The sequence below is a fragment of the Impatiens glandulifera genome, chromosome 1 (assembly GCF_907164915.1).
Source record: "Impatiens glandulifera chromosome 1, dImpGla2.1, whole genome shotgun sequence".
NCBI lineage: Eukaryota > Viridiplantae > Streptophyta > Magnoliopsida > Ericales > Balsaminaceae > Impatiens > Impatiens glandulifera.
In genome coordinates, this window is record NC_061862.1 from 68,855,939 (window position 1) to 68,865,586 (window position 9,648).

Below are 9,648 nucleotides of genomic sequence, written 5' to 3' on the forward strand. Positions count from 1 at the left end.
AGGTACCTACCAAGATAAAAATAAAAGTTGAAGATAAAAATAAAAGTTTGTTATATTACTTGAAAATAAGACTATCTAAAAATAAAACCGACTAAAACAAATCTGACTTAATTAATGTAATCTAACCTAATAAAAAAATGCATTTAAATATTATGTGCTTACTACCAAAAAAATTGTAGTGAAACGTTTTTATGGAAGGGTTAACTAAGAAACTTATTGTTTTAACTTATTTGTATATTTTTTTTGTTAAACATTTCTTAAATAAATAATTATTTTATTTTTGATATCTCTCTTTTCACTTCAGAGATTATTGGTCAAGAGAATGAAAAATTAAAAAATTTGTTTACATTTTAAAGGATAGCTTTCATCAATGGGGGTAACTAAGTCCACTTCCACGTCCGATGATGAAAAGACAATAATTTTGGTTAAAGACAAGAATGAGTTTAAAAAAAATAGAAATTAGTAAATGTTAGAAATTTATACCTTGTGATACCTGTTACAATTTTATACCTCATTTTAGGTATAAATTATACCCTTAATAACACTGTAGATATAATTTATTTTAACCAAACATTAATTTAATTTTACTGTAGATATCTTTATCCTATATCTATAGTACTGTACCTCCAACCAAACAGAGGCTTAAGGATCTTAATTTAAGTTAATTAGTTTTATTTCCTTTTAAAAAAATAAACAATAGTTATTTTCTTTCTCATTTTCACAGCTTCTTTATTAATCTTTTTTTAGTACTTATATTTAAATTTATGCTTTATTTTGTTTAATTTGGTATATTATTTAGTTGTATCGGATTTGTCATCCCGAATTTTTCTAATTCAAATAATATTCTACCTTTTTGTTAGGTCGTTTGATGCTCATATTTGTTAATTATCTTTGGTGGTCATTTTTTGAGTTTGTGTTAATCTTCTTTTAAGGACAAATGAGATAAAATTGTAAGATCTATAGTTATTTCTTTTTTATTTAATTAAAAGTTATTAAACTAATCTTTCATTTGGACGCTCTTTTATATGTGTCCATCATTGATTTTTTTTTTTCAATTTATCATTATTTTGGCGATGGTTAGTTAAGATTTTAGATAATTTTTTTTGGCGTCATTTATCAACACAAAAATAATTTTCACTATACCTCAGAATATTTTGTAAACATTTTATCGACTCGATTTTTCGACACCGCCGATTAGTTTGTTCAGTTTATTATACATTCTTACTCATTGTTATAGACCTTAAACGACTTCGTATTTGAAGTCGCATCAACAAAAATTTTAAGAAGTTTAAATTTTAAACCTAAGAATTTTAGTTTTAGTTTTTATTTTTATCATATTATTTAACGTTTTATTTTGTATTATTTATAAATTATTTTTTTTCATATATATAATTATTTTTTGAATGAATAAGAATTAACTATTTATAAATAAAAATAATAATTTTTTTTTAAAGTTGAACCATTTACTAATAGATGATTTAATATTAAAATTAATAAATTTTAAAATAATTTAATAATTTAGACATGATAGTTATTTATCTAATATATTATAAATATTGTATTATTATTATGATTTTATTATTTATTATAATAATTAATAATTGAAATATATATTATTAAAAATAAAGTATGATGCCTAAATTTTGATAAAATCGTAAGTATAATTTTAAGTTAATATTAAAATTATATAATAATATACTTAGTTGATTATATATATATATATATATATATATTTACAAATTATTATTATGGTTAGATAATTTGAATTCATTGGAATTAATATTATAATAATAGATAATAGATAATTTGAATCCATTGGGATTCGAAATCCTAAACCTCGTAGCCGTTTGTCGATTTATATAGGAACTATATATATCCAAATCCTAAAATCCCTTAAACCCCTTCCGTAAATCGGATTCAGATATTTCCCATTCTTCAAGAACACGTCCACACCACCGACGACGGCTTCTCTCCTCCTCCGAAGCATCTAGAGAAATCGAATCATTTGCTTGGCGGTGTAAAAACTTCCAGAAGCAGGGGAGTTACCGGTGGAATTAGTAATCGGAAAATGCTTACGGAAGAGTAAAATTTACATAGACAGATCGTCGTACAACAGCATCGGCAGCGGCTCACATCTCAGAGGTTTGATAATGGATCCATGTCCCGTCGTATTGGATCCGCTACTGGTTCACGGCGCCGTGATCTTTCTGATTCGTTCTCGAATGGAAAACCGGTGAGTTATGATTCTTGTCTGTAATGTTCGACTGAGTTAGGTTGAAAATGATGGTTTGAATAAGAAATCAATCATATAAGAACTGACATGATCAACTTTTTACTTTCTGGGATTTGAACTTTTAGGGTTACTTTTTTTTTTCAAAAGGAGAATTTCTTTGTTTATCTGTTAAAATTCATGAACTGTTTCTTCTAATTACATCAATTACATTGGATTAGTTGGAAAAGGAGATCTGTTGTAATATCCGATCGATTAGGGTTTATGATGTTTCAATCGGTACGGGTGTTCCTTTCGGGAAGCGATGCCTACCGTATTTCTATTCAATTGTAATAATGGTTTTCTTTAGGTTCATTTGAATCGTTTTCTCTAAATGCATACTGTTTCTTATAATATATATGCATATGTCCTGACTTATTGTATTAATTATTCTGTTAGTTTTTCAGTAGATGTTTGAATCGGCCGGTGTCGGTGCATTTTTCTTTGGAAAAAGGAAAGATTATTTCACCTGTCCTATGCCCGGGACACTAAAACGAAGAGGTATGAGAAGATTCTTTCTTGCTTATAACAAACAAGAAATTACAATACATAATTTATTCTATTTAGTTAATCGTTGATTGAAAACCTAAAGAAATTACAATGTATTTGATCGTAACAGGCGAACAGAGGAATTGAATTAGAAATATGCAGAAAGTTGACTTTCAAAGGCATAACGGTGATTCTGACAGTTAGAGATGAAAAAAGAGGAATCTAATCTTAAAGAGAGTACTTACCGGAGGAGGAGATAAACTACTTGTCATCTTCCATCAGCTTCATGTTGCAGATCTGTCTACTATTCCTATCCTTGTTGATTTAGTCAGATCCAAGTTCGGCAAACTTGATATATTGGTATATTCTTCGTTTCTCTCTCAAAAATCTGAATCAAAACAGGACAAATAGGTATCGGTTATTTTTTATGATATTTGCAGGTGATCAATGCTGGGAGAATAGGCTTGATGTCGATGCAATGAAAGTTGTTGCTACTGCGGTATGATTTTGTTTTTAAGGAAAATCAAAATCTAATTTACTGATTTCATCTTTCTGATTCTGTTTTTTATTTCATTGATTCTGTTTTTTATTTCATTGATAGCCTGGAATAAAACATTCAGATAAAGTATTATATATATTTCAAATAGGATGATTGAAAGCATTTATTCCGCTCCAGCTTTCTGATTCACCAAGGATATTGACAATGTTTCTTATTTCTTGGGAAAACTGAAGGTATAAACTTATTACATTCTATTTTTAGCCGTTGGAAATTCCATTTATTTATATTTTGATGCTTGAATTTTAATCCCTATTTCCATTGATATGTGTGACTTTGTCTTTTGTGTTATTTTTTATTTTGTAATTGGCTTTATTTCGTTGATGTTGAAGGAGTCGTTATTTTTCAGGAATTTGAAGACCTTGGGTCGGCGTTGAAAGGAGTTGTATATTTTGTTTTCATCTCTTTCCAGAATTCCAAAATGGATTTATTTAGGTATTATCATAATTCTTTCATTTTCTATCTTAATCTATTACATATAATTGTTTGAATAAAGTTATAAACATTTATTTTTATTGCAGGATATTATTCATCTTAAATATCAACCTTGATGAGTTCAAGTAAGTTTTTTTAACTTATTTAAATTTATATTATCTTACTATTTAAGATACATAATACTTTTTATATGGATGATAAGTTTATCCAACTTATCATGCATCTAAAATTTTATGATATTAGTTTATTTATTTTTATTGATATCTAAATTAAAATTTAATTTCTACATTAAACTTAAAAATTATATTATTCATTTTTATTTTCTATAGAAATATTTTTTTTTCTAAAACACAATATAATTTAAATTTAAATGTTACATTAAAATTATTAAATTATATTTATTAAATACTCATTCTTTATTTTAATAAAATATAATTTAAATTTTTAAATACATAATTTTTTTTATTTACCTAATTTTTATATTAAACATATTTTTAAAATTTATATCAATTAAAATTATTATATTATTTTTATATTAAACATATTTTTAAAATTTATATCAATTAAACTTATTATATTATTTTTATAATATTTATAAATAATTTTAAACTTTGAATTAAACTTATATTAATCATTAATTCATTAAAAAATATTTTATATTTTGCATTAAATATTAAATATGATTTAAAATTAGTTTATATTATTTTAACAAAATTATTATTTTAAATAAATGTAATTTATCTATAACAAATATTTTTTATATTTCTTGTATTTAGAATATTATTTATTTTTTAAATATTCTTTATAAATCATATTTACATTAAATTTGTATTAAAATTTTAAATATTTATTTTTTAAATATTTTTTATAAATAATGTAAATTATAAATTAAAGCATATTTACATTAAATTTGTATTAAATTTGTTAATATTGTATTTTTATTTAATTAAATATAATTTAAATTTTCATTAATTTTTTTATTTAATTAAATATAATTTAAATTTTAATTACATAAAATTTAAATCAAAATTATTACTTTAATTTTTATTATTTTTAATATATTTATTATTATTTTTTTATATAAATATAATTTTTCTATAACAAAATATATTTGAAATGCATTAAATATTATTTAGATTTGTAATTATATATTTCTTATGTTAAATATTAATTATTTTTTAAATACCTATTTCTTATATTAAGAATAATATATATTTTTTAAATCAAAATTATTACTTTAAGTTTTATTACTTTTCTTATAATAATAATTTTTTATATATAAATATGATGTCTCTATAAAATAAAATAAAATAAAATACAATTTTAAAGTTAAATTTTAAATTCATAAAATATTTTTTTTTGTATATCTTATATTAAAAAGTATTATTTTTTTAAATATTCTTAAAATATTTATAAATAATTTTAAATTTTGAATTAAACTTATATTTTTTTGAATTAAAGTATTTTCATTAAATTTAAAATATCATTAAACTTATTAACATTATATTTTTTTATTTAATCAAATATAACTTTTTTCAAATTTTTTATTAAACTTATTTTCATAAAATTTAAATTTTTGTAAAATTTATTCAAAACATATTTTTTATTAAATTTTGTCATTTTTATTTAATCAAATATAAATTTAAATTTCAAAATACATATAATTTAAATCAAAACAATTACTTTAATTTTTATTATTTATAATATAATTATTAAATATTTAAGCATAAATAATTTTAAATTAAATTAATATTTTCATTAATTCATAAACACATTTTAAAAAAATTTTAGATTAAATTTAAATTTGTAATAAACTTATTAAAATTATATTTTTTTAATTTAATCAATGTAATTAAATTTATCATTAAACTTATTAAAAACTTATTTTGCATTTTATCTATTTAATAAAATTTATTAAAATTAAAATTTAATTTATATCAACTTTATTATTATTTTTTATTTATTCTTATAATGTTTATAAATTATTTTAAAATTTGAATTAATTTTTTATTTATCTGTTAATTCATAAACAAACTTTAATAATTATTAAAATTTTATTTTTTTCTAATTCATTAAATATAATTTAAATTTTATATTTAACTTATTTTTATTAAATTTAAATTTGCATTAAAATTATTAAAATTGTATATATTCAATTTAATCAAATATAATTTAAATTTCATATTTTAAACTTATTTTCATTAAATTTAAATTTTTATTAAATTTTGTATTTTTATTTAAAAAATAAAATTTATATTTAAATAAAACAATTCCTTTAATAATTATTATTTTTAATTATTTTTTATATATAATAATTTCTTCATAACAAAATATAATTTTAGATTAAATTTTAAATACATAAAATAATATTTATTATTTTACATAAGATACTTAAAATTTTGAATCTAATTGGAAATAAAGTAATATAGTAGGTCGATATGGTTAAGGGACAAATTAGGCTTCAAAAAATAGTTGTCATCAAGCTCTACGTAAAGAGTGATCTCCTCTTTGCCTGTAAACTTTCTGGTTCTGCGCGTGGATATCTCAGTCAACATCGTCTTCAATATAGTAGAACCTTGTTATTCATAGTCATTCTTTCATATTCAAGGACCAGTCTGAATCTAAGGTAATTTCATTATCTAATTCAAATTCTACTAACTATTTATGGTTATATCATATGTTTCTTAACATCACATATTAATGTTCTAAAAGGTTCTCAATACTCAAAGTCGTGGAACTATCATGGGTATGGAGTATTTTCTATGGTTTTCAAAAGAATCTTAAACGACAAAATGAAATTTTTACCGAGGTGTTATTTCCGTATTTTACCTTTCATTCGACCACTACTATAAATTATGAGTAACCTTATCTTATTTAAAGAATACAAAATATTTGTTTCTCTTATATATATATTGTTATTAATGTCATCACATATAGATTATAGTAGACAGATAAATATCTTATAATTCATGTCATATATTATCTTATGATATTTATAGATAAATAATAAAGGGATAGGAAGAACATCACTTGATACCGATGTAATGAAAGTTGCTGCTGCGGTATACAATTTATTGATAATCAATTTTATTTTTTATTCTGATTATGAATTTTGATTTCATCTGTAGCCTGGAGGATTCCAAGTTAATGATTCAAGACTTATGAATGGGTGAAGAATGTATTATATATGGTGTAAAGAGGATGATTGTTGATTTTTTGTCACTCTTCCTTGGGAAAGCTAAAGGTATAAATGATTATAGTCTGTTTTTAGATGAAACTCCATTTTTATGATGCTTGAATCTTAAACCATGTTTACATTGATAAGTGTGACTTTGTCTTTTGTCTTTTTTCTTGTTTTGTAATTGGCCTTATTTCGGTGATGCTGAAAGAATCGATATTTTTCAGCAATTTAAAGACGTTGGATCAACGAAAGAGTTGTTGATATTTATCAAGAATTTGGTTTCGTCTCTCTAGTCTGGTTTCCAAAATGAATTTATTTAGGTATAAATATAATTCTTTCTTCTTTCTTTCTTAATCTATTATATATAATTGTTTGAATAAAATTAAACACATATATTTTATTTCAGTATATTATTCATCTTAGAGATCGACCTTCATGAGTTCAAGTAAGTTTTTCTTACTTAAATTTATATTATCTTTGTATATAAGATGCATGTTACGTTTTAGTTGCATGATAGATTTATTTTGATGTAGGTTAGATTGTGCAAATAATAAGAATTCTAACTTTTTTGTTTGTAAAAAAATAAACCAATATCATATCTTTAATATCAAAATTTATAAATTAAAATTTAATTTTCACAATAAACTTATAAAATTATATTATTCATTTTTATTTTCTACAAAAACGTTTTTCTAAAACAAAATATAATTTAAATTTAAATTTTCCATTAATTTTATTAAATTATATTTATTTACATATAAATTATTTGTTTTATTAAAATATAATTTTAATTTTAAAATACATAAAATTTTATTTTATTATATTTACCTAATTTTTATATTAAAAGTATTTTTAAAATTTATATCAACTAAATTTTTTTAAAAAAAATTATCACTTTTGTTTTAATAAAAAATAATTCAAATATTTTTCAAATAATAATTATTATTTTTATATAAATGTAATTTTTCTATAAAAAATTATAATTTAAATTTAAATTTTAAATACATAAAATATTATTTAATTTTCTTACTTATATATTTCTTATAATAAAATTAATATATATATTTTTTAATATTCTTATAATGTATATCAATAACTTTACATTTTAAATTAAATATTCATCGTTAAGCTAATATATTTCGTATTAAATTGTTTTCATTAAATTTAAAATTTTATTAAATTTATTAAGATTTCATATTTTTTTATTTAATAAAAATATAATTAAATTTAAAAATACATAAAATTTAAATCCAAATTATTACTTTAAATTTTATTATTTTTAACATATTTATTATTTATTTTATATAAATATAAATATAATTTCTCTATAACAAAATATATATTAATTTAACTTTTAAATATATGAAAAATATTTTTTTTAATTTTTACTATTAAATATATTATTTATTTTGTTTAAATATACTTATAATATTTATAATTAATTTTAAGTTTTGAATTAAACTTATAATAATCATTAATTCATAAAAAAAATTATTTTGAATTAAATATTAAATTTAATTTTTAATTAAAAAACTTTTATTTAATTTTTATTATTTTAACATAATAATTTTTTATATAAATATAATTTATCTATAAAATATATTATTTAGTTTTTTAATTATATATTTCTTATATATAGAATATATATTTTTTAATATTCATTATAACTAATTTTAAACTATGAATTAAAGTCGTATTTATATTAAATTTATATTAAAATTGTATTTTTTTTATTTATTCAAATATAATTTAAATTTTACATTCAACTTATTTTTATTAAATTAAAATTTTTATTGAATTTATATTTTTTTATTTAAAAAAATAAATTTTTTTATTTAAATACAACAATTCCTTTAATTATTTTTAATATATAATAATAAGTTCTTCATAAAAAAAATATAATTTTAGATTAAATTTTAAATACATAAAATAATATTTATTTTTTACATAAAATATTTTAAATTTTGAATCTAACTGGAAACGAAGTAATATAGTAGCTCGATATGGTTAAGGGACAACTTAGGCTTCAAAAAGTAGTTGTCGTCAAGCTCTCATAAAGAGTGATCTCTTAGCATGCAAACTTTCCGGTTCCGCGCGTGAATATCTCGATCAACATCGTGGCGAACACAAAGTTAATCGTCTTCAATGTCGTAGAACCTTGTTATTCATATTCATTCCGTCATATTAAAGGACCAGTCTGGATCCAAAGTAATTTCATTCTCTCTTTCAAATTCTACTGACTATTTTTAGTTATATCATATGTTTTTTAACCTAACATTAATTTTCTAAAAGGTTCCCAATTCTTAAAGACGTGGATGTCGAACTATTATGGTGATGGAGTATTGACTATGGCTTTCAAAAGAATCCTAAACGACAAAATGAAAAAATTTATAGAAGGTGTTATTTCTTTATTTTACCTCTCATTCGACCATTACTATAAATTATAAGTAACTTTATCTTGTTTAAGGAATACAAAATATTTGTTTCTCTTTATATATATATATATATTTTTTGTTAATATCATCACATATAGATGATAGTACACAAACCAATATCTTACAATTCATGTCATATATCCTCTTATGATATTTGTAGGTAATAATGATGGGATAAGAAGAACATCATTGGATGCAGATGCAATGAAAGTTGCTACTGGGGTATGCAATTTATTGATAATTAAAATTTTCTTCACTGATTTCAACTTTCTGATTTTGAATT